The sequence below is a fragment of the Excalfactoria chinensis genome, chromosome 1 (assembly GCF_039878825.1).
Source record: "Excalfactoria chinensis isolate bCotChi1 chromosome 1, bCotChi1.hap2, whole genome shotgun sequence".
NCBI lineage: Eukaryota > Metazoa > Chordata > Aves > Galliformes > Phasianidae > Excalfactoria > Excalfactoria chinensis.
This window is the reverse complement of record NC_092825.1, coordinates 136362657-136388941: the sequence shown is the minus strand read 5'-3', so window position 1 is coordinate 136388941 and position 26285 is coordinate 136362657. Positions and strand designations below refer to the sequence as shown.

General features: G+C 42.2%; 1 protein-coding gene across 4 annotated transcripts in view; it reads left to right on the top strand.

Annotated features, from left to right (window-relative positions):
- Positions 1–26285, top strand: part of CLYBL (citramalyl-CoA lyase) — a 152886-nt gene that overhangs the window by 80599 nt on the left and 46002 nt on the right. The window lies entirely within an intron of this gene.

Genomic DNA, 26285 nt, shown 5'->3' with positions numbered 1-26285 from the left:
GAATGCAGGGCCTGGCATAAGCACTCACCATGGAAAACTGGGAGGCGACAGTATTTTTTGCCATGTATTTCTTGTAGATAAAGAGAAAATAGACTGTTAGAAGATAAGCAGGGAAGGAAGAATTGGCTCACAGTCATCAAGTGGGGATTTTGTTGTTGAAACAAAAGCTTCAGATTGTGAGCAAGAGTGTGGGTTCAGACTTGAGCCTTGGGGTATTTAGAAAGGTTTACTCACTGACACTGTCAGAGGAAATGTTGGTAGGGTTATTTCTGAATAAGTTCAAGTCCACCAGGGACTGAAGGGCTTTTTAAATCAAAGGAGCTGCAAGAAAGCAGGCAGAGTGAGAAATAAATGAAGATGTGTGAAGTACCGGTGCTAAGTTTTTGATGATGTTCGATTTTGAGAGGGACAATGATCCAAACACACTTTCAGATATCCTTGCTAGCAATCTTCTTAAAGTATCTCAAACAAACCATTAAAATGTTTCACATCTCAAATAATGCAAACCAGAAACTGGTTTGAATCTTTCACAGTGAAAGGTAGTTTGGAACTGGAAAATAAATGTGCCAAAGCATCATCTTCACATTGGTAAGTGTTGCTTGTTCATTTTACAGTATCTCAAACAAAAGCAAGCACTATTTAGGTATTAATGCGTTCTCCAAACACTTGTGAAAATAGGCTTGAAAATTTTCCCGTGTAATTTCAAAAACGTGGATGAAATTCTATTCTTTTCAGTTTCTTGGGAGTTAATGATGCTTTCCGGAAGGGCTCGATTTGGTAGTGTTCCCTTTAACTTCCAGGTCTTCATCTATGTTCCCAGTCTTGTTTTATGTTGGAAAGAAAAATACTGCGGAGTTTTCACAGAATAATTTTAGCTCTGAAAAGTGAAAATAGGGCTGCTGAATGTTCATGTGGACAGATGAAGACAGATGGAAAGCATTTTCCAGTTGCTAAAATTCTGTGTAAAAAGCTAAAATTGTATCTGTTGTCACAGTTGATTAGTGTTGTTTAGTTCATATTTGGAAGGCTGGTACTGTAAGGTGACACAAGACACAATTGTGTGTTAAACTAGCATTTTTAGGTGGAGCTTAATTATGTAAAACAAGACATTTATAGCAGAGGCATCAGTTTGTAACACAGGATGACAGCAAAATGAAATTTTATGATCAAGGTGACAAATTTGATAGTAGTAATTTCTTAAGGGTGATAAAATTCTAGCTTTGTTGAAGTGAAGGGGAGCTGTGCCACTGGCTGTAAGATTTCAAAGAAATTAGGAGAAAATTATGTAATACAGACTGGAGGTGACAGACAAGACCCTGACTGAGCTTAAATGCAAACAAGAAGCAGATAGGAGGTAAAAGCGGGAGCAAGCTATCAGAGAGCAACACAGAAATGCTGTCTGGGCACACAGGGACAGGAGGTGGAAGGTCAGAGCTTGGCTGGAATCTAAACCGGTGAGGCTTGAGCAGGTCAGCAAGAATGGCTATGAGGGGTATATCAGTAGCAAAAAGGAGAAGGAAGACCAGGTGAAATGTGGACTCACTGCTCCATGAAGCCTCAGGCTTTATTCGCAGGATCTGTTCTCAGTACTCCTAGGGCATTTCTTAGAAGCAAAACTTGTGGCAGGAGGACATAGGTACAGTAGGGGAGGATGAAGTTAGGGTATGTTTAAGCTCATCCATGAGACCAGATAGGGCACACTTGAGGTTGCTGAGAAAGCTGGCTGGTGTCATCCTGAAGCTGCTGTTGGTCATCACTGAAAGGTCCTGGTGTCTGAAGTGGTTCCTGATGCCTGGAGAAAAGCAAATGCTACAGCCACTCTCAGAAAGGGTAAGAATGAGGAACCACAGGCCTATCAAGATCACGCTAGCAGTTGTGAAAGTGGTGGTGCTGGTTCTCACTGAAGTTAGTTCATAGCCAGAATGGACTGATTAGGAGCAAAACATGCCCAACAAATCTTCCCTAAATAAATTACCATATTTTAGTATGAGAGATAAATAGAGGTCTACCTTGACTTTATCAAGACTTTGGCATTGGCCTTACATAGTGTCCTGGTAGTCAGCCAGAGAAGAAATGGACTGTGTGGACAGACTGTAGGGCTGGTGGTAGTTTGGCTGGTCATGGGTGGTGCGTGCTGTGTATATTTTGCAAGTGCCCCTTTTGGGCCAAAACCATTTAAGTTCTTCATCAGCAGCCTGGTTGCTGGGATCAAATGCCTTCTCAGCAGATCCATGATAATAGCAAATAGCTGATAAGCTGGAAGGGGCAGCTGTTCTTACGGGGCTTGGCCTTCAGATAAATTAGTTGGCAGAGGTGTAATGAAGTCCAACCAAAGTAAAAGTAAACTCAGAAAAATTGCTTAAGTTGGAAGTAGCCTTCAACGTCATCTTGTTCCAGCCCCCCTGCCATGGACAGGGTTGCCCACCACTAGGCCTTGAGATGAGCTAGAATAATCCCAAAGGCAGGCTAGGGGCACAACTGCCCTGGTGCAGCTCTTCAAAGAGGCCCTAGCTACTAAGTGCAACTGAAGAAGTTTCAGCAGTGCACCTTGTGGAAAACATGGCCTACTGCCCAGGCAGTGAGAAACAGAAGGGAGCCTGTGAGGGGCCACCAAGGTGGTCAAGGCACAGGGGGGAGAGGCTGAGAGAGAGGAGTTTATTCATCCTGGAGTGGAGAGAGCAGAAGGAACCTTGGTGAGACCCTACTTTGACCACGAGGATGGAGATGATGTTCTACCGAGGTCCCTTCCAACCTGAATTAGTCTGGTGATTGCACAACCTAGTAACAAAGCATAATTCAAAGTGATTGGAAGATGAATTTCATTTTTAGATCTGCCACAGATACTCAGGAAGACTTTGATTATTAGGTTCTGTGAATGTGAAGCTGAAATTATTACTGCTCTTGCTGCTTAATATATTAATGTTTCTGAGGTGTTTGGAGACTTTGTGTGAAAGATATGTCAAGAATATGCACTGAAGTATCATATTCAGTGGCCCATTGCAAATGGGTCATCTAAAACTGAGAAAAAAATACCGGGTAACACAGCAACACCGAGTCTGTCCTTTTGATTCATCGTTTTTAAAATAAATAGTACTGATTATTTTTGCTGTTTACTGCCATGTTTTGTATCAATAAAAATTCCACTGGTGAATTTTCTTGAAACTACTATTAAATTTTGGGGTTTTGGAAAGACAGAACCTGGCTCGCAGCGCTTTGGGCCAATTTCATCTGCTTACACAAGGTCCTTGCTTTAATCATATCCAAGCAGCAAATTTGAACACCTCACCAAGTATGTTTTACAAGACTCTGTGTGGTACACATTCAGGTTAAGCTAGATTCAGATAGATCAAGGATCTGGAATATCAGAGGTTCCAATTGTTTTAAAATGAAAAGCCACTCCCAAATGAGAAATGTTGCAGTCTGAATATAGACTAGTGGAGTAATAGAATCATTTGGGTTGGAAGGAACCTTTAAAGGTCATATATATGTTGAACTGCAATCTTTCTGTAGCATCCAACCTGTTCTTTTTTTCTTTAACAAGACAGTGCCTTTCCCTGTCCTGCTTAAACAGCAGTCTTGATCTCACGGTCTCTGCAAATACGCTTCTGAAACATCCCAGAACCCTGATAATTGCCTGTATTCAGCTCTGTGTTCAGCTGAGAGCATATTCTGTCTCACCAGGTAAAAAGTTGCTGGAAGAAAGAAAAACTAATCGTCTGCAGAGTTCAGGTTTCTTGAAGGAACATCTTTATTTCTCCACACCTGATACCCCTGTTGGGGGCAGGTAATTACAGCTTGATTGTCTGTGCAGAAAGTAAAGCCATATGCAAGTCTTTGCTCGTATTGAGACAGTGGCATCGTGAGCAGTTCAGTGATCAAGGAGCAGCTGGCAGGAAAACACCCTCCTTTGATTATAGCATTTTCTTTGTAACTCCCTATGCTTAGCTCTTCCTCAACTTCTAGCATGAGTCCCCTTTCAGGTTCCTCTGGACCTGTGCCTGTATCTTCTGCTTTCCAAAATCTTCTCTTCCTCTAGTCTTTGGTCATGACTCAGCAGCCTCTGGTCTTATCACTTAATAAATGGCTTCCCCTCAATGTTAGTTTTTGTTCAGATTTGCCATACTGTTAAACTCAGTAGTGGTGTTGGACCTAATTGCCCTTTCATACTGGGGAATAAAATCCTGCCAGCCACATACAAATGTTTATTTATCACTCTTTGTTATAAAACAACAACAAAAAAAAGACATACAAAAATTCACATCACTCATGGGTGTTGTTGGTTTTCTTTTTTTTTAATAATACAGGTGTAAAAGCAATCTCTTGGATTAAATATATGTTTGGGAAACTTCCATGGGATCCCCCAACATGAAACACTTCATTTAAAATTGAGAAGTGTTGCTGTTTTTCCTCTGGAAACTGAAGCGATCTCCTTCATCCAATACAAGTGATAAATATTCAGGGCTGCTCTGTTAAATGATGTCAGACCGATGAGAGTTTAAGTTCCCCTTTTGCTGTGAGACATTTTGTGTCTTGTAGAAGGAAACTGCCTTCTCCACCAGTGCCTGAGCAGTAAAAGCTGGGAAAGAGGAAGCTGCACTCCACCCTTTCCTCTCATCCCCGCCTTCAGCATGCAAACAGGCCCTGAGCCTTTCTGCTCTCCCTGTGCTCCTCAGAGGTGAGGGGAAGTTCACTTTGGCTGGGAAGATGGGTAGGGAAGGACCTATTTTGGCTCATCCACAGCATGGCCTCTTAGGGTCAGAGCATAAATTTGCTCCCACTTAATATCTTATAGCAGCCACTTTAAAGTCCATCGCTGTGATGTGCAATGAAAGAAGAAGGAAAAAAAATCAATTAATTCTTTTGAATCATCTGATTTTAAAAATAGGATTAAAGCCTGACCACTTCTCAAACTTTTCCATTATGAATGATGCATATGTAAGAAATGATTCCGGGTTCATTACAGTTAAGAGCAGATCATCCACATACATGCTGATTTTATGGAGATTTCTCCCCATGAGAATGCCTCCTCCATCGCTGTAGTGATCTGATCCTGGGGTCAGAACAAGCAGCATGCCAGAGAGAGAGCATCCTATCCTAGCATTTTCCCCCTAATATGAGGCCTTCTGACCTTTTTATTCCTTATCACAGATGAGAAGAGGCTCTTGCATACAAAGTAACATTTCAGCTGTGTTTTGGGGTGGAGATGAAGACATAAAATGGGTCAGAGTGGTATACAAAAAATCCTAGGCTTTCTGTATTGAAACGCATTCCATTGTTGATCCCATTTTACCATATCAGTGGAAAAAAGCTGCAGATGGTTTCCATAAATCTCTAGCTACTTCAATTAAAACCAACAGTTTTCCTGTATTATGCTATGATGATCTTTTTTTTCATATATATATATTATTATTAAAGCCAGGATGGCTGGGATTTATCAATGCTACAGATATTTCTCCAGACTCATAGTGAGAATGTTAGCTAGTACTTCATAGGCACAGTTACATGAAACATTGATAACTGGGTTATTTTACCAGGTCTTTGCTTTATTTATAATAAATTAGTACTGTACCTAATTGTATTCCTCCTATGGGGAGAAGTCTTGCTGATAAAGTGTGTAGAGAATGATTAAATGTACACAGGCGCATAGTAGGGCGACTTCTCTTCAAAAGATGCACAAAATTAAAATGGGAATGCTGCTCTCCCTGGTGGCTTGCCATTATTAAAAGTCTCAGTAGCATGGGAAATTTCTTCTGTAGCAATTGGGGAGTCCAAAAGTCTCTCCGGTATGTTGTAGGGAAGCTGAACTGTACAGTGAATCTCTGCAAGGCCTTTTTGATCCTTGAAGAGTTCTGATGAATATACATTTTTATGAAAGTTGTAAAGTATTTTCACTTTCTTATTAATCCCACCATGGTACTTAAAGAACTGCCACTCCTTACTGGTAGCTGTGACAATAAAAGTTCTTGTTCCTATTGTTTTATCCTACAAGCCAATCATCTTCCTTACAGAAAGATTTGAAGATTCCTAAGTACGGTCACAATATTCGGCAATTTTCTTCTTAATGATCTCAATAATTCTTGTGTCTCTTCAAGCAGAGCCTTTGAAATGCCAGCTATATTTCTTTTCCACTGATTCAGATTCAATTAAGTCTGACTTGTACGTATTCTGATATAACAATTACTACTGACAGAATAGCGTCTAGAAACTTAGTGAAAATGCATTGGCTCAGTATAAACAGGAATTTCAGGCAGAGGTATCTTAACAGACCTGAGAAAATGCTTTAAAACACACCACTAGTATTTGTATGGATGTGTATTTGTATGGACTTGGAATTCATGACACCTTAAATCTTCATGAGAAGTCATCTATCTTCAGGCACAGCAACACACCTGGGTACTGAAGACTAATTGCAGGGCTAGAACTCATTATTGCTACATATTTCTGTGGCGTTTCTGGACTGTTTTGCAATGTTTCCTGTGTTGACGTAAGAAGGATTTGGCTGCGCAGCCAGTGAGCATCTAGCACTCTGAAGGGCATCAGTGAGTTTCAAGTGTGCTGCAGCATATCAAGCCAACACAAAAAGTGGTGTCTACACATGAAACTTGGAAATCCATTGGATCAGATTTGGGTAGACTTTTGTCTGTGTACAGGTACATGCACAGGGTTATGTTGCCAGGGCTGTGGCAATACCAGAAGAGATCAAAATATAACGGTACTGCCCAGAAGGCTGTCAGCAGTGTTCTCAGTACTCAATAACATTTGTTCCATGTCTCTTTTTTGTTGGTTATGAACAGAGATGTATGTTTCTCTGTCCAAATTTCTCTTGTAATGATCTCAGAATCTGGTCTTGAGCCTAAGACTTCATGATTCTTTTAACAAGCAGTCCGCTCTGCTTATCCTTCCCTGTTGCAAAGACCACATTTTGAGAACAGAGAAGCAAACCAAGCATTGGGCAGCCCAAAGACTCCATTAACAACTGCATGAAACAGAAGGTGATAGCGCAGAGAGTATAGAACTTGCCCTTTATTTTTTTCTAAGTATCTCTACAGTTACAGTCAAGGTAGCTGTCTTAGAGGACTTTTGCTCTGATTTTAGGCGAGGCAAGAGAAGGCAGAAATTGATTGTACTTTTCCCATTGCATTAGCTACGTCACAACTAGACCTGTCCCAGGATAAGGAGGAGTGGAGGGAACCTTAGAAACAGAAGAGACATTTATCTGCCACAGTGACACTGAGCTTGCCTCTGACTTGGGTGGAAGTTGGCTTGGGTGACTGTGGATTACTGACAAAACCTGTGATATATTTTATCAAATTGCTTAAATGTTACCCGTTTACCTGGGATTTAGTAGTATTATTAGGAAACAAAGAAAGTATGGTGAGGTACTAAGTAAGAAAAAGGAATTTTTGTCATCAGATTGTGGAACAACATAGCTGTACGCATGGAAGTTGCAGATGTGATGTCTCTGGTCTTGGATAAGCTTGGGAACATGGACAGCTGTTTGCTGGAAGTATGAGATTTATCCTCTGGACCTCTGGTTTCATCAGTTATTCTTCTGGAGATCAGAGACAATGATCCTATTTCTCTCTGGTGAAAAAGAACCCCCCCAGTACCTATGTAAATTACATACCTAACCCTCATTTCATCCCACTGTGTGTCTTAATTATTAAGAGTCTACAATCCCTACTATGCTCCATTTTCATAGGCAGATTCAGCAGATCTTATTCAAATAACATTTGTCAGCGAATAAGGACATTTGTGTCTAAATGTGTAGTTCAAGATGAATCCCAATAGGAGTTGGAGCTTCCTTCTAGTATATACTGCTACATAAAAAATTGAAAATCTTACCAACTCCTAAGCTTGCCTGATAACCCTGAGTACTTTTGATTAGTTCATTTTCTGAGCATGTTTCAAAAGTTACCCCCTATCTTTGAGCTGTTGATGATTCCATGAATGTTCCGTGAAATCAAGGCCAACAATCATGCCAAGGGTTGCTGTGGTGGAATGCATGTTTGTTGTGCTCCCAATGTAAGCAAAGAACCACCTTAAAAACCAGCCATTTATTTCCACTAAAAGCTAAGCATATGCCAGGACATCCCTTCAAGTTAGAGTAATTTATCTCTGTTCAACAGAACACAACACATGGATTACATTTGCCTAAAGCTCTGTTTTTTACACATTCTGCGAAAGACTTCCTTCTTTGAACTTTGAATAGACTTTATGTTAAAGAGGGCTTTAAACAGCTAAAGAATACACTTCTGTGGAATTAACTGCTGAACAAAATAACTACAGGACCAAACTTCTGGCTTACTGAAACCAGAGGGCATCCAGAGCTATGAATTCATTTTGCACTAACATCCCAGAATAGAATACATGCAATTCTGGTAATTTTTCTCATCCCTGTCTTAAAAACCATCATTAATTGGGCACAGAAAGGTAAGGAAGCAGAAGTACAGTTTACTCACATCTAAACCTGCACATCACTGCTGGTAGTGCAACAGGCTCCAAGGGCAAGAGAGCTCTTAATATGTCGTTGCATTGCCTGTCGCCATGCCCACATTTTGGGCTTTCAACCAAGGAATTCTTCTGCAAAGTAGAAAGTATCCTTTTTTTCCCATTCTTTCAGCTAAGTCAAAATATCTAGCAGCATTTGAAGACTACTATTGTAGCACTGCTTTTTATGTACGTAATGTACGTACGCTTCCTGTGTGTTCGTTAGCACACCTAAGTGTGTTGGCTGAAGCCCATTGTATTTTTTTTTTTTCTCCAAAGGCAAATACACACAACTACAAATCCAGCATAGTACAGATTTTGTTGTTGCTGTAGGTTAATCTGCTGTGATTGCCCACCTTTCCTTTTGGCTACCAATGTCACAAGGGAGATTATGGTCTCTCTTCTTGTTTATCAGTAAACAAAGTGATAAGCTGACTGTGGAGTCTGATTAGCACTTTGCGTTAATTTCTGAAAGGATTAATAAAATCATACCGCTTTCTGCATTTGACTGCAGTTTCTATCTTTAAAGGAGCTTGGTTGCTCTGAGATTTCTGTTTCAACTTCTAAATGGCTGCATAACCTCTTAGAATCTGCTTTATATCATTGTAATAGTACTTTCTGCTGTCTTTCTTTCACTGCAGTGCATTAGGACTGCCCCCTCCAGAACAATAAACTTGCCGGTTACTATCTCTTCAAGGCTAGGGGAAAAGAACTGCAAATATTTTTCTTCATTTCTCATCACTGGTCTCCAGAAGGTCATAAATCCTTGTATTGTTCCTTATTTGGGAGCAAGCAGTTGTAAAGATGATGGCTGTTCATTTTAGCATCATTGTAAAACATTGCTAGCTCATTCTTTCCTCCTTAGTTGTTACGTTATCTTATAGTATTGCCGCAGAATAGCTGTTCCTATGCCAAAATTGAGATAGCTTCATCTTCTAAGGTTTCCTGATTAAACTGTGCATTGCAAGGGGTTACACTGAACAAACTGATCACCTCTTCCCGATTAGTCAGGTTATTTGCTTACATTTTAAACTTTGATTCCACACAGGCCCTGTCTTCCACTCATTAACCAATCATTTTTTAATAGAATAAATGCAGATAATAATTTAGCATACATTTTCTTGAGAAAAAGGGCAGATTAACACATGTAAACACGGGTGGATCTATTTAAATAAACTGTCCACAAAATCCTTACAATATGTAAACAACATTTGTTATGCCTTGGAGATAGCATATGATTGGACTCGTGAGACCCTGTTTATCCTACTGAACAGTTTCTTTCATAACTTCAAAGGGAATTTTATATATTTATGGCAATAGCAGGGTGTTAAGTGTAGCTAGACAGAAATTATACCTCAGCTATTTAAGTTAATGCCAATAGGGATTAAATTAGATTTTATAGCTGTTAGTAGAAGTCTGTTTTGTAGCTAACAAGTGGGATTTTTAAATCCTGGAAAGCATAATCCTATTATAAAACTGGCAGCTGAATTAACATTATCTAGGAAGCACGTCTTCACGGATTAAAATTTTTTTGACATTAACAAAGAAAAACTAATGCTACAGGGATATTAGATGCTTTTCCCAAAAGTGGGAAAAAAAGGAAAGTGAATATAGGACAAGATAAATGGCATAAATTCTGCAGTAAGGGGGGAAAAATGGAGTGAAATATGCATGAGAAATGAAATCTGGGAGTGACCATGTCCTTTATCAAATACAAAAGAGATACACAGAGGAAGAAAGGGCTCCACAATTGATAGCTCATATGTTAGACCACGTGTTGATTTATATACAAGACATGGCTATCCTGTGCTCATAGCCATGAAGGCATTATGCAGTCCTGAGGTCTGAGGTCTTTGCATTCCAGATAGATGCTGTGAGAGACAAGAGCTGACAGTAATGCAGAAGAAACACCCATCCCTTTATTAAGCAGGATCGTAAAGCTTTTCCACAGGGACATTAAAGAAGTTCTCTTTACCTTGAAGGGCAGCTATGGAACAACTGCTGTAAGTGGTGGTTGTACAGGAGATGAATGAGTCACTGAACTTGCTGTCTTGCACTACCTTTTTTTAGGCATCTATAAACTGAATAGGCTGACAACAGTGGCACATACCACACCAACTTTCAATCAAAAGTCTCCATTCCAGTATCACAATGAACTTTTCATTACTTAAAATGACAAAGTATACATCTACTTTTCATTATTTTAAAAGTTTCATGTTTAGAATCTGAGTCCTTGCTCACAACTGCAGTATAGAAATAGTAGAAGTATTTTGTAGTGTAAAGTATTGGGGAATCCACTTGATATAGACAAAACTGTTTTCTAGACTTCGCAAAATATTGCGTTGCTGATCCTGTGCAGGTTTTACAAGAACAGCATCTGTTGGCTGCCATCTTGTCTCACAAATTTCTTCTTCTGTCTTGTCAAATATCAAATTTCATTAATTACTAATGAGAGATGAACTGCAACAATTTCTTCTGGCTTTACCTTCTAACATCCAAATCTCTTGGTTCAAGTAAAACCACCAGTAGACCAGATTTTTGTGATCAAAGGTTGACTGTGGCTTTACAAACCCAACGTGTGGCTTTACAGGTTGATCCTTGATTTACTGCATTCAAAACACTACATTTTTCCATTGCCTTCACACACATGCTTGTTTTTCTAGCTGATGGGAATTCACATACTGAGCAGCCTCTGAACAGCACTTGATTTGACTTGACAGAAACGAGCAGAAAGAACAACTGGCTTTTAGCCTGTGACAGCCATCTCAATCCCCAGTCAACAGACGTCACCTCTTCCTATGTCCACGCCTTCATACCGTCATAATTGTTGTCAAAAAGAGGGCACTGCAGGGCTTACATCCTCCCAGGGGTGATGTTTCCTGTAAGAAGAGTGATGATGCTTTGCCGTAAGCACACTCAGTAGGTCAAAGAGGTCTCTCAGAAATCTCCCTTTCTGTCACTGCTGGAGCTCTGAACTCTCCCTGTGCTGCCAAGAGAGAGCAGTCCCACAAGGGTCACCTTTCTATGCCATATGGTCTTGGCAAACAGCCTCCTTCCATACTGATTGGGGTAAAAAAACCAAAAACAGCACTTGTAGTAAATCTGTGGGTACTGAGCCTAATTCCTTGAGAGGAGCAGAGGATTTATTGAACTGTGTCTTTTTTCCTTCTACTAGTAAATATATGCAGCAGGGGAGCCTTAGACCTCCATTTGGGATTGTTTGTTGGAGGGCATTCTGGGGTAACAGGAGTGTTGAGCTGGAGCAGCTATCGTCATCTTCTTCAGTCCCCTGATCTGAAGTAGGATGAAGCTTATCCATGTCTTATCCAGCCTTTGACATGATCCCTCACCACATCCTTCTCTCTAAACTGGGGAGGCATGGATTGAAAAATGGACTATTTGATGGATTAAGAACTGGTTGGCTGTTTGCAACCAAAGGGTTGTGATCAATGGTTTGTCTGGGTAGAGGCCAGTCACAAGTGGTGTCTTGTGCACCTTGGGCTGGGGCAATTCCAGGTATTTATACAGACTGGGGGAAGATCTCCTTGAGAACAGCCCTGCAGAGAAGGACTTGGGAGTCCTGGTGGACGAGAAGCTGGACATGAGCCAGAGGAGGGCCACTAAGATGATCAGAGGGCTGGAACACCTCTCCTATGAAGAAAGACTGGGGAAACTTGGCTTGTTTAGCTTGGAGAAGAGAAGGCTCCGGGGAGACCTCATTGTGGTCTTCCAGCACTTGAAGAGAGCATGTAAACAGGAGGGGGAATGGCTATTTACATAGGTTGATAGTGACAGAGGGTGGTGACACACTGGAACAGGTTGCCCAGAGAGGTTGTGGGTGTCCCATACCTGGAGGTGTTCAAGACCGGGCTGGATGTGACTCTGAGCAGCCTGGTCTGGTTGTTGGCAACCCTGCCCATGACAGGGGATTGAAACTAGATAATCTTAGAGGTCCTTTTCAACCCAGGCCACTCTCTGATTCTGTGATTCAAACCACTCCAGTGGTTTTTTTTTTGTCTTTTTTTGTAATAATCCTGCACTAGTGACACCTATTAACTTGACCATAATTAGCATTTTCAGCTGTGTTTCTGCCTCTGCGTCTTCGTCTCATGCATGATATTGTTCTCTTTTTTATTCACTTTTGACAAAGATCTAGAATGTGTTTGCATGTTCCTCCAAATTATAGATCTCTAAAGATGCTGTAAATCTAATCACTCTTGCGCTTTTCAAGCTGTTACTGCAAGTACTGAAACCATGTCCATACTCCCACTGGGCCAGCTGCTCTGTGGAACTGCTGGTTGCTGGTTTCTGAAGGCAGGTTTCCACAGTATCGTATTTCCTTTGATGCTGTTATGTGCAACAGTGTCAAAAGCTTTCTCACGTCTTGGATGCCTTCCATTGCGCCCTGTCCAGTTTTTCAACACCTCTGGTGGAGTGGGTTGCTTAAACTGGATATTCAGATTTCACCTCATTGGTGTTCAGCATAAGACAACAGTAACCTCCTTAGTTTTCTGGTCATCCTCCTCATAGTGTAGTCCAGTATTCAGTTTCTGTATTTGCAGTATGAGTGCACTGTTCCCTTCCTGGCCCTCATTCAGGTTCCACTCATTTAAGTCTCACAGTCTTTCCAGTAACCAGTATCGGCAGCCTGTCACCCCTGGCCAGGCAGGTACATGAGATTATCCTACTCCTACTGCATGTTCTCTCTTCTTGCTGAGCTTTTTAAAGTTCCATTTGGCCCAGTCCTTCACTTTCTCATGGTGCTTCTGGATTGAAGTTCTACCAGTCACATCTCTCTGGTGTGGTGTCACTGGAAAGTGTACGGAGTGTTCAATCGGTGTCATCACTGGTGTTGATGCAGAAGATGCTCAATAAAATTGGCCCCTTTGTCAAATCATTTACCAGCTGCCAACTAGGCATAAGTCATGTACAACTATTCTTCAACTCAGCTGTCAAGACAGTTTTCAGCCCATTTAATAGTCCGTTCTTCCCTTCTGTATTTTCTCTGCTTCCAGGTGAAAATGCCATGCCTTGTAAAGTCACAGTGTATGACACCTGCTGCTCTCTCTTTGTTCATGCAGTTAAATAATCATTTTGTCATCAAAGGTCATCAGATTGATTGTGCTGAGATATCCTCCTCCTATCTCCAACCCACACAGACCATCTTCTCCTTGTTTGGTTGTCTGTGGTTATCATGATACCATGATTGTAACCTGTTCTGCCTTCTTTTCTTATTTACCTAGCTGGAATCTATAGTCTTGATAAGCAAGGGACTTTGTTCTTGTTTTGTTATACAACTTCCAAGTCTCGGGTATTTTGAAGCATTGCAGCATACTGTGCCTTCTGAGCACTAAAATTTAATTGCCTCAAGTTAAATGTGGATACCTGCATCTGAAAATGCGACTCCTAGCTACAATACTAATGTGGCTGTAAGCGCGTAAAAGTCTGCTTTTGTGCATACTCATAAATGCCTCTCTCCTTTTCTGGCAGCTTGTTGCCTCCCTAATGCCAAGGCTATCAGATAAATGCCTTCTGTCTGAGGCTCATGAGTAGATGAGATCAAAACTTGCCTAGCAGATTCTGACAGGAGACAAAGAACAGCAACCATTGCCTTTTTATTTAAAAATGGGTAGGAAAGGAAAGAGGAAAAAAATGGTCTTGTACGTAGTGGGGTGTGTAACAGACTCACTGGAAGCTAATTGATCAGGATCATAGAGGAAGTCAGAATAGTGGAGCATATTGATGTTGCCTGGTCAAGGAAGGAGACTGTGGGCAAAAATTTCTTTACACAAATGAAAGAAGTCTCTGAAGTTCTTTCTGGTTTTCATGAAGGACTTTAACCATCATCCACTGAGAGGATCACAGAACAAAACACAAGCAATACAGATTTCTGGAGTGCATGGGAAACAATTTTTGATGCAAGTACCAAACAAGATAACTAGAGGAAATGTTTGGTGAACTCCTGAGCAATAATGAACTGTTAATCAGTGACAGCTCTGTCTGCAGGATCTGTGAGATGCTGGAACTTAAGATCTTCAAGGAAGTGAGGGAAAAGAGGATTTCAGCTTGTTCAGTGAGATAGTAGGCAGGAGAGATACCATGTTATGTTGGCTCTGAAGGGCAAGGAAACTCATAAAATCTGATCAGACTTCAATGGCAGTCACCTTAAAGTGCAAGAAAATCAACTTAAGCACAGGAGAACAGGCAGGCATGGCAGGAAGCCAGCTGGCTGAACTCTTGATTCAGTTAAAATGCAGAAAGGTTCTATGCAGGGAACAGAAGCAGGAGTGGGCTACCATGGAAGAAAACAGAAGAGCTGCTTGAGCATGTAAGGACAGAGTGAGGAAAGGCAAAGCCTGGCTGTAATCAAAATTGGTGAGGGGCCTGGAAGGCAACAAGAAAAGTTGCAATACTTTCAGCAGCAATATAAGAAAGGCCAAGGAAATTGTGGGTCTGCTGAGTGGTGACCTTTGCTGCAGGACAAGGCTTCGGTGTTTAGTAGGTTCTTTGCCTTAGGCATTAGACCTTATCTGAGGGCTTCTGGTCTTAGAATTATAGAATCATGGAATCGCCAAGGTTGGAAAAGACCTCCAAGATCATCCAGTCCAACCATTCACCTATCACCATTATTTCCCACTAAACCTCAGTACACCATCTAAACATTTCTTGAACACCTCTAGGGTCGATGACTCCACCACCTCCCTGGGCAGCCCATTCCAGCATCGACCACTCTTTTAGAGAAAGCATTTTTCCTAAAACCCAACCTGAATCTCCCCTGGAGCGATCTGAGGCCATTCCCCATAGTCCAAATACTAGTTAAACAGGAGAAGAGGGTGACTCCCACGTCACCACAACCTCCTTTCAGGTAGCTGTAGGGAGCAATAAGGTCTCTCCTGAGCCTTCTCTTCTCCAGTAACCTAAATAATCCCAGTTCCCTTAGCTGCTCCTCATAAGACTTTTGCTCCAGGCCCCTCACCTTTGCTGTTCTCTTGAGTACAGTCCAGGGCTTCAACATCTTTCTTGTAGTACAAGAGTTCTTACCTACAGTGCAAGATACACACGCACACACAAGTATCCCACCCAGTATCTGGCCCTAGATCGCATTAACAATTTGTGCTCTCTTGCCATTAGCCTAGGATTACCACTTCCTGTCCCCCACAGCCCTACATAGTTGGTAAATTGAAGGCCAGGTTTCTGAAAGTCATAGACTGGTGATAAGAAATTTGCTGTCACTATTTTTGTTTCAGTAGGACTTGGGTGTTAAACTGTTATTCCAAAAGCCCATTTATCTACAAACACACCTGTGAAATGAATGGCTGTAGGAATGGCATGACTGACCATCCTATAGAATGAGGAAGGAAATTTCACAAAGGTAATACATGTTTTATATGAGATTGTAGTTTCAAAGTGTTGTATTACTTCTTTGCTGTGTTGACCCACATACAAGGGTCTGTTCGAGCGATGTGTTTTACTGTTCCTTTTGTAGTAGGAGGAGGAGCATCTCAACTGGGTTAAGCACAGTAGATGGTATAGATAGGAGCTTCTGGCTACCCTGCTGCTCTTGCAGTTGATTAGCTGTTTTCAGTAATTACACATTTCCATCAGGGGTGCAGTGGTTATCACCTCTGGTAATGAGATTACTCCCATTTCATACAAGTGTAATGTTCTGCTGGTTCCCTTTTGGCACTTTACGTGTCTCTTTGACTCTCACTCTCAAAGCTTACTGAGGTTGCTCACCATATTCTCTCCTACAGACCTACTGAACCATGCAAACTTCTCCCCAGCATTTGTCAGTCTCATGGTAGTGACGAATAGGCATGCCAAGATAGCATGATGGCATGGGCAGAAAATAGCCTGCTTTGCAGTTATAGAGAGAAATTGTTCAAATTTTTGTGTTGCCCTTTTTAAGGTGGCTACAATAGGCTATTACAGAACGGGAATTAAATGTTTTTCACTCCCGTGAGGGATTTCTGTTACCCACAATGTAGCAGGATTGTTTATCCTTGTTTTTTCGTTCTGTTCACCACGGGAGGAAAACCAGACGAGGTGCTATGCCTTCATTACAAGACTGAAAAACTTGCAGAATTTGCTGGGATTCTGTAATTGCAGACTACTTGTTCCCCAAAGCACAGTTAAAAGTCATTATTGTCAACAACAGGACAAGGCAAGAAAAGTGGATGCTGCTGTTGCATCTGACTTATACAAATAAATCCCCCATTCTTCTGGTGCTGAGTAAGTACCTGAGAAATTTCTTAAATGGAAAGAGGGAAAATCCACAGTAAGGGGCAAATAAATCACTGAAGAAGACACACACACACACACACACACACACAAAGTAATGTGTGTTACTGGAGCTTAACAAAGAGGAATGAGGATGCATTGAAACATTACTCTGCAAGGAGCTGCAGATTCCAGGCATTCCTTTTGATGGAGCCTCTGAAGGAAGGTTAGCGGCTGTGTACTCTTTTTGAGACAGCTTTTGCAGGTCATAGATCTGGCCTAAACAAAAGTATTTTTTCTAAACTACTGCTTTCATTTCCCTCCTCCTTATGGCAGGACTCCAGCAGAGTTTTGTAAGCAGTCCGAGGGCCATCCTGGCAGCATCTCCCTCCCTGCCTCTGGGGACCAATTCCAGGTCATAGATCACAGTGAAGGTACATTTTATAGAGCTATTTGGCACTTCCACATGTCCTTTAATAGTTATTTTTTTTTCTTTCCTTCCAGAGTGTGGCATGAAAAGGGCAACACTGTAGGCTACCAATCAACCACCTCCTTAAAATAAACCTCATCGTTGCAGTATCTTTCATGTAGGCATCCCAGTGTGTAAGCTGCATGGTGCAAAGAAGGGCATCTGGTTTTCACCCTGTTCTGGAAATCAACTAAGTACATAAATGCAGTTTTTGCCAAGAAATATAAATGCAAGTGCTTGAGCGGCAGCCTCAGAGCACAGACTTCCTTGACTCTCCATGTGGTTCCAGGAGCCACGTGACCCATTCCTTCAGTGCCTTTTTCTCATTAAAATTGATCCAAGATCCCAATAGATAGGTGGTGAAATTCCCCTTATGTATGAAGCTGACAGATTTCCCCAAGAGAAAGAATCTGATCAGGAGACCAGAAAGCAACGCTACCTCTGCAGGAAACTTCTCCTATCACTTAGAAGCAATGGTCTCCAACCTGAAGGTGCTGCTAAAACTGAACAGTGCTCCCACACAATCTTGTCTGGAGGGAAAGAGACTGATGGTGCAGAAATAGCTGTCCAAACTAACTTGGGAATAGGGCAGTGTAGCTGGACACCTACCTGCTTCTGGAAGGAGAGGGAAGCATGAGAAGTGAGCGTGCCAACCAGCATTAAATAAGCTAGGAGCTCTTTTGCTGTGCAGGTTTGAGAAACTCCCCGATGTGCGAGGGGACGATGAGGTCTGAGCCTCCCACACTGAGAGCAACACAAAGGAGCTGTGCACAAAGCCTGCTGCGTGAGGGAACAGTTTCCTCCCTTCCTGCTTTTTGGTGTATCCTTTCTGGTCCACCTCCCTTGTTTCCCAAGTGCTAAAATGAGACAGGGTGGTGCTCAATCCAGTCGCTTTCTTTGGTCATGCTTCTGGAGACCAGACCCCAGCTGTGAAGTTAAATTGATAAGATCTACATTTCAACAGAGTAAGACATATAATTCACCCTTGAGAAGTCAGAAACCTTATTTCTGTCAAACTACTGCTTAAGAGAAGATTTGACTATACTCTAATTCAGTCTAATCTACCCAGTCAAATTACATGCTCATTTCTTCTCTACTTTAAAAGAGTAGTAATATAAAAAGTCATACAAAATTTGGGATCTTTTTCAGCATTGCATGAGGTCACTGAGCTTGGGTCACGTAAGTGCTGTGAAGGCAACACCATGGAGTTTTCACTGAAAGGGTTTGATAAGGGACTTAAATTGTAGCAGGGGTAAATGCACTCTCTATTGAACTGGTTAGTTCATGTAAAGCTGTAGCTGCAATAATGAGAAAAATCATATCTAATTTCCTGAAAAAGTGGGAAATGGAGAGAATATATTTTAATGGAAGTCTTATTATTAACTCCTTGGTATTCTGGTACATTTCAGTGATCTCCAAACACAGCTGTACAGTACAAGTGCCAGTATTGGCACAGAGAACATCTGAGAAAGTTCCCTGTTGTGCCAAGACTGTGACATTGCGTTCTGCTGGAGATCTCTTTGGCTTTGCTTCATGCATACCTAGCAGATTTAGCAGATTGTGAAAATGAATGTTTGCCATTCTCGTGGCTGATTTTTGCATGCATCTGTTCACTCATCTAAACCTTAGTTACATGCTGCTACGAGAATGAAAGGCTGTAATTTTTTTTTCCTTGGAAATGGGGATTGTTTCATGCACCATGATTTCTGCTTAAGAATCCTGCACAGAAATTATGAAGCACTTGTCTCAGTAATTTGTGTTAGAAGAAAGCATAGGTACAGGCACATATTTTAGTCTCCCTCTACATATGTGTCTGGGCTTCATGTTACAGGAAATAAACTTGTAAATCAAGAGTAGTCCCCTTAGTAAGGAAAATGCCTGTTGGCAGGTACCAAAAGGTAAGTATTTCAGCGCAGTATTTACATGTGACATTAACATTCCTGCAATTATAACATCACAAATTCAACTCTGTAAGCCCCAGTTCTTGCTTCATGCATCAGTTTGCAAGTAAGTACACAGAATGTCAGATTGTTTAAATATTGAAGCTGTGCGATATTGAAGAGCTTGCTGAGAGATTTATACCCTGAATATTCCTCTTCTTATTTTTTGAAGAAAATAATGGCCTGGCAATTAGCTTGATACTGTGAGTTTGGATGGGGTCAGGAGAGAAAACTGACATCTATGTGGTGCTCCAGAATTAATAGTGTTTACACTCTGACTTTTTAGAAAGTGCATTTCTGACAAGGCAGCTTTTTATTTAGAGTCTCACTGCAATTATTTACAGTTCTAAATGTCTCTTAGTACTAATATTTTGTTTCAACAAAAGAGGGGTGTAAGTGGTTAACCGCATTTCAAAAGAGATCTAGGCAAAGACAAAGAGTGAGACGACCCTCTGCCCACCCAGCCCCTGCAATATTCCCAGTAAATCCTACCAGCTCCCTGTTTTTTTTCCAAATTATTTGTGCTCTGCAAATTTGTATTTGCTTTGTTGCGGTGATGTACTTTTCTGAGCCTTGTGCCTGTACCACCAAAGTTAACATGCTCCGTCTGAAAGGTAAAGACAAGGATATAAAGGCAAGAAAGCCATCAGTGGAAGCATTGTGCCCCACAGTACTCTCAAAACACTTGCTTGTAGCACTTCCAAAGCACCCTGTAAATCTTTATATCACTCTTCAGAGACTGTCATTTCTTTTTCCACAGCATAAACTTTACTGGTCCTCCTCTTTTCTCAGACACCCTCTTTTCTGAGTAGCAACACAAAAGGAATAGAGCTAAAAAGTGAGTCCCATTAGTCATGCTGTGTAAGGTCCAGTGAAGTGGATTTCCAATTATTGCTAATTTATTCAAGTGTAAATTGTTGCACTGCAAGGGGGCTAGCAGTAGGGGTAGGTGCAGCGGGCACCTGACAGTGCATGGCATGCAAAGGCTGTCATGGTCACCGCATCTCCCAGAGGCCTTCAGGGGGCTCTCACGCACGTGCGGGGCAGCTCCACCACCCCACAGAAGGAAGAGGCAAAGGTTGGGTTTCAGCCCCTCCCTGATTCTCCATGCACCCTCCAGGGAGCCAGGCTGCATGTAGGAGCTACTATGGGCTCGAGCCTGGGTCAGCCATTGGGGCTGGGTCCTCTGCAAATTTTGAGATCATTACATCTCTTGCTCTGGTCTCTGTTACCTTCTCTCCAGTGCCCACGGCTCTAGTGAGGATGTGTAGAAAAGCTTTTGTTTCAATTTCCAGACCCCATGATGGATATTTCCCTGCCAAGCCTGCCAGTCTTTCCCTGAAAAGGAGCGATCTACTTCTTTTTACTGTGTCATAGTGAGCCTTTGGGCATCTCCTAAAAAGCTGAGGGTATTTTCAGTGGTGTTTAGATGCTTAGAAAGTCTCATTCAGCCTGTCTGAACCTCCACATCTAGGGCATTCAAAGTATTGCTTTGTAGAAATTTCCTCCGCTCAGTGATGGTGTTGACTCAGCTAGCCAGACCTTCCTTTGCAAGGCGGTGTTGTCTCTCTGGCATAGGAAGAAATCCAGTAAAACCAGTGAATGGTGTATCAGCAACATGTCTGGTAGTAAATCAGGTGGGTCTCCGTGCTTTGCAGATTGGGACTAATCCTGCTGTCTCCTTCACTTAGTTTAAAGTCAGCACTCTGCTGGATTCGGAGGAAAATGAGAATACGGTGTGTTTCTCTAAGAAAACAGTGCATTTAGACTTTTAATACCCTATATGCTCAATAATAAATATCTCCAGTAAGAATATCCCATCATTTTCACCAGTTCATCTCTCATAAAGTTTTGCAAAATATCGCTAAGTACTCCTAATACGTGTTTGTCAAAGTGTTGTGGATTTCCAAGTGTTTGGTTTTGGCAGAATGTCGTAAAGTGTTTACACTCATAAAGAATTTGTTAAACTGGAATGCCACTGTATTCTGCACTAGGTAATGTTTTACATAATGGAGATGTAAGTTTGCTCACTTTCCTCTTTTTTTTTTTCCCCCGTTATAAAACATAGGAGCTGAGAAGCAATTAGAAATGGTGATTTTCTTTTGGCAACTAAAAACTGTTAATAGTTGGAAAGTTATTTTTATGGCATAGATTACTAATAAAATTCGCCTCTTCCTGCCAAAATCAGAGAGTCCAACTTTCAGCATCTCCCCAGTCTCTCTCTCTCTCTCTCTGCACGAGCCGTTTTCACAGACCCGGTTTCACTTCTGGCTGTTATGTTCATGCACTCTTGTCAAAAAATATTTTCTGCATCTCTAATTTCATCAAGATATGCTTGACTGCGGTCGTCAGAATCACTGAGAACTAGTGTTTAATTCAGGATTCTCTGTGTCTATGGCTGTGGCAGCTGAACAACTGAAATATCAGCGAGGAATCAGACCACCGCGGCTCCACGGTTTGTTGGCATGTTTGTGTAATTAGATGGGAAACGTCACTATTGTGTGACTGCCCATTCTGAAGCTGTCCCCCATGTACAATGCAGTATGCTTTTCTGATATTCATGCTGGAAAAGGACTTGATATAAAAAAAAACAACAACTCTGCATTTAATTCTTCAAGACCTTTCATAGAGAACTGTGTCGTATTTTCTGAAATAAGATGTGTCCTTTTTTCTTCCTCCATTAGTCACAGTAACACATTTTTAAATAGCAACCTTCAGTGACAATTATCTCATCTGTGCAATTTCTAAGGTATTCCTTGTGCTGACGTACAGTCAGCAGCATTAAGGGTAAGATCAGTGTAGAAGTCCTGAAGTCAGACATGGGTAGGATATGAACATGTAAGGATGTAATGAGCTAAGGCTTGAAATAAAATGAACAGAAAAAATTTAGTGTCGTCCTTCTTAAAGCCGGGTTGTTTCTATGAACCTTGATCACATTTGAAGTGAAGCTGTATCCTTCAAGTCTAGTGTGCCCTCTCTTTCACAGCTGATCTTAATTTACCTTGACATAATTATGGTGCTGTGGCTGCCTCCTCCCCTGGCTATGTCATTGCCTTGCGCAGTTGTTCTTGAGAATCGGTACACTGGGAGAAGTAGGTGACCATGACACAAAGCATGGCAAGCGATGTTGACTTTGGATGTGCTGTGTGGTGCAGTAGCAGTGTATGGGCTAGCACAGACCAGTGGTGGACCTGCAGTAGTGGGTGGCTTCAGCATGTGCAGAACTTTCTGAATGGACATCATTTCCAGGTGCTATGGCTTCCAGAGGGAAGGGTACCTAGATTTGGATCCTTAAATATGGAGCTACCTTGTACTGACAGCAGTGGGGGAAAGGTGTGTTGCTCAAGGACACACGGTACTGATGTGCAGGTAGGCTGGTGGAGCTCAGAATAGAAAATAGGTCAGGGGTTTAGACTCACACCATGTGTAAATCCAACCATTTCTGAGGTTTCTCTGAATATATTTAGCTAGGGAATTGGGTTTAGTGGGTGATTGTTTTGAATGATGAGCTGTTCATTACATCTGTTTTCCCTGACTGCTGATGTGAAATAATTGACAGATGAAATGTGAGAGGATAATTTCATGTTTCACACCAGTGACTCCATTTTATGTGGTTCCCTTCTCACATGATTGGGAAAGACTACTGTCGTATGAATCCTTTGCCTAACTGAATGATGAATCAGCAGGTCAATGATGAGGTCATATCAAGACCCCCCGAACAGCTCTTTATTGTTGTTTTGGTTTGGCTGGGTTTTGTAAAGGCTTCTGAATAGATTTTTTTTATTTTTTTTTGTCACAGCATACAGTTCCAATGTTTATCCCAAGGTTCAGGCTGGTTCTGTCAAACATTTTAACTATGCAATGGCAGTGATACCTGGTGGCAGTCCTTTTTCTGACAGTTAGCAGGGCAGCCAGTAGCTGATCAAACACAGACAGTGGCCTGGTCTTCAGCCCAGGGATAACGGCTCTAGATGAGGGAGGAAAAGGGCACTATGGAGAAACTTACTTTGTACCTCTCTTGGTAGAGTCAAATGTGAGCAAAGCAAAACCTGTAGTACTTTTTTTCCTGGTAGATGAGCCTGAAGTGACCTTTGCTGTGTTCTGTTTGGCATTAGATAGCAGATCCTAAATGCAGCATGGTGGAGATAACACCAACATCCTTAGGAGGTGCTCCATGGGGCCATCATCAGCACTGCCCAGGAGAGAAGCTTGCAAAATAATTCAAAGGCACAGAAACTCTTTACCATTCCTCCATACAAATTTGAGATTACTGTTTGCATTGTAGTTCCACAGCTGCGCCAAGGTCCTTCTTATAGAATTTGTTCCAGGTTTTCCTGGTGATACTGGGCACTCACAGGAAATTTCACATTTCCTCCTGCTTCCCCTACCACAGGAGAAGGTGAGGGGAGCACAGCAGCTGGCGGGAGTCTGACACCGAGAGCATCCTTGTGCCCAGAGCGCTGAGCCTTTCCACATTGCTTGTGAGGTTCCTGCCAGCACAGTTTTCCAGTTTCTCATTTATGGAGGGCTTCGCATGTTACTGCCATCGGAAGCTCCTAGGGCAAGATAAATACATGCTTTGTGCTTCTGCCTCTTGTCAATGGTGCTATTCTTGAGCCCAGTCCCAGCCCCAATGCTTGGTCCGCAGGCCAGCAGATGCAGGAGGCTCAGCGAGGGTGGTCCAAGCTCGGCGCACACTGCATCCTGAGTTTCTCAATGACAGCCTCTCTGCCTGGCGGATGAGCCCTGGGGGGAGACCCAGGCAGCCCTTCACTAGAAGAAGAAGTTGGCAGCAGCACAGGGCCCCCAGAATAGTGATCATAAAGCTGGGAAGAAGTCTCCTCCTGTGGCTTGGTGCTGTGTGCCAAGACTCTGTCCCTCCAGCCAAGGCAGGCCAAGGGGTGTCCCGCCAGGCCTGCCAGCCCCTTTCATGAGGCATCCAGGGCTGCCGCTGTGTGATGTTCCCAGCCAGAGGCTGGGGGCAGGGTTAGAAACCAAACTCTGGCTTTTCTTCTTCACCCTTGAGTTTTTATGTCTAAACATATCAACAGTCTCCGTTTTTCTTGATTTTGGTTCTCAGCCTCCATCTCCCCTCCACCAGAGGCACGGGTATGGGGGATTGCACTCCACTGAGCAGAGGGCCGGCCGCAGACCATGTGATTTTGTCCATCTCATTACTGCAAATGCATCACCTCTGTGACTCAGCCCTTCTCCAGCTGCCCAGGGAGAGAGGCCTTTGGGAGCTGCTGCAACAATAATCCTGTCTCATTACAGCGTGTGGCACTGCTGCTGTGCTAGGAGGCAAGCTAGCTGATCTCCTCCATAGAAAATACCCAGCTAGCCATGTGGAAAACCTACCTCCTGTTACAGGGTAGTCAACGCTATATTGTGAGCCCTGGGAGAAGGGGTTACTGAAATCACAGTAATTAAAATGAAAAGGCCATGCCAGGACAGTGTGATGCTGTTTTCCTTCATCTAATAGTTACTACAGAAAGAGAAACTGAGACATTTCATAATCTGAGAAATTATCAATAAAGTAATAAAAATATCTTCTACATCCAGGCAGAAAATTCAGCATGCAGTAAAAGCAGATGTTCAGTTCTCATATTTTTCTGTTTGCAATGAATTTTTCCCCCAATTGTGGGAGAAAGATGCTCATACTCAGCGCATTTAGTAGGCCCTACTCTGCATCATTAGTTTGGTTGATTGTTTTCATGGTCTGCCATACTCCTCCCAGTCATGGTATCCTTCACCCCTACATGTCTTCTGGTGATCCCCCAAGGGGTACTGCCTTGGGTAAATTCCCTCAGCAAGGAAGGGCCGTGAGCTGGCACCAGAGGCTTTCCTATAGCTCCAGTTATGCTTAGGATCACTGGGATCACCTGGTGGCACAGCTTTTGTCCTCCAACAGGGCAAAGCTTTTCTTCACCACCCACCCTGCACCACCAGCAGCCGTCCGCTCTTCCGGGGCTCTGTCAAGGGGCTCCCCAGTATGGGTATGGGTGTGGGTCTTCCACATGGGGGTCTCCAGGAGCTGAGCTCTAGGTCACTCTAGATCCTGACTGGGGGCCAGAATAGCCCTTCTGTATGCCAGAGGATTTGCTGCAGGAACCTCCTCCCGAACAGCAGATGTCCTTGCCAAAGGAGGGTATTCAAGCTTACGGGTTTTTTTTGTAAGAAAAAATGCTTGTTGAGCAGTTAGAATTTTCTCTCTAATTCTCTGTATTAAAATAAAAAATAAATTAAAATTTAAAAAAAAAAAAAAAAAAAAAAGGAGAAAGTATTACTTTGTGCATGTGGCAGTGCAGCTTAAATATAATTAAAGGAAAACTAGTCTTTTTTTTTTTTTCTCTGGTTAAAGAGTTGCATTTATACATTTTAATATGAAGATATGCTCAGTGGGGAGCAAGAGCCTATCATTGGCTCTTACTGCAGGCAACGCAAACCGCAAATGTAAAAGAAAGGACTGCAGCACAGAAAGGAGGAAGTGAATTTCAGATGCAGGGGAAAAATACAAGTACTTAGACCATATCTGGGTCTATAAAGCTAGAGATAGAAGGCTTTCTCTTTTATATTTTCTTTTTATTGTTTTTTATAGTGCTGTACAATACAAACATTACAACCTGGCTGACTCCTGCAGAGATGCCAGGCACTAGCATCGTGTCCAAAAATTAGCTTTATACATATGCTAAATTAAAGATTGGCAGCCGCAGCAGCACAAATCCCATATTGGCAGCAGTTTGCAAATCCCACGTTGGCAGTCTTCTCCACATGAAAGAAGAGAGGAAATACAAAGGGCAAAAAGCCCAAGAGACTTTCTCTATCGAATAGCAGCGAGTGGAACACATAAACTATCTGTAGGGGAAAAAAAAAAAATCTCTGAATTACTGAAGATGAAAGATTAAATTGAATGTGTGATGAGCTCAGGCAAGGCTCTGTTTACACCTTTTAGAAGCAAACACTGGTTTGATTTTGGGAAGGGTGCAAGTCCAGTACTGAGCAGGGGATGGCTCTTGCCCTATGGGGATTGGAACCAAGGGAGTCTGCTGCTTCTCTGACACTTATACACGGCAGGAATAACAGCACTAAGCCTCTTAATTCCAACCTGTCACTAAATACATCAGACCCTGTAAAGTACATAAGGTTACTTTGTTACCCCTTCGCAA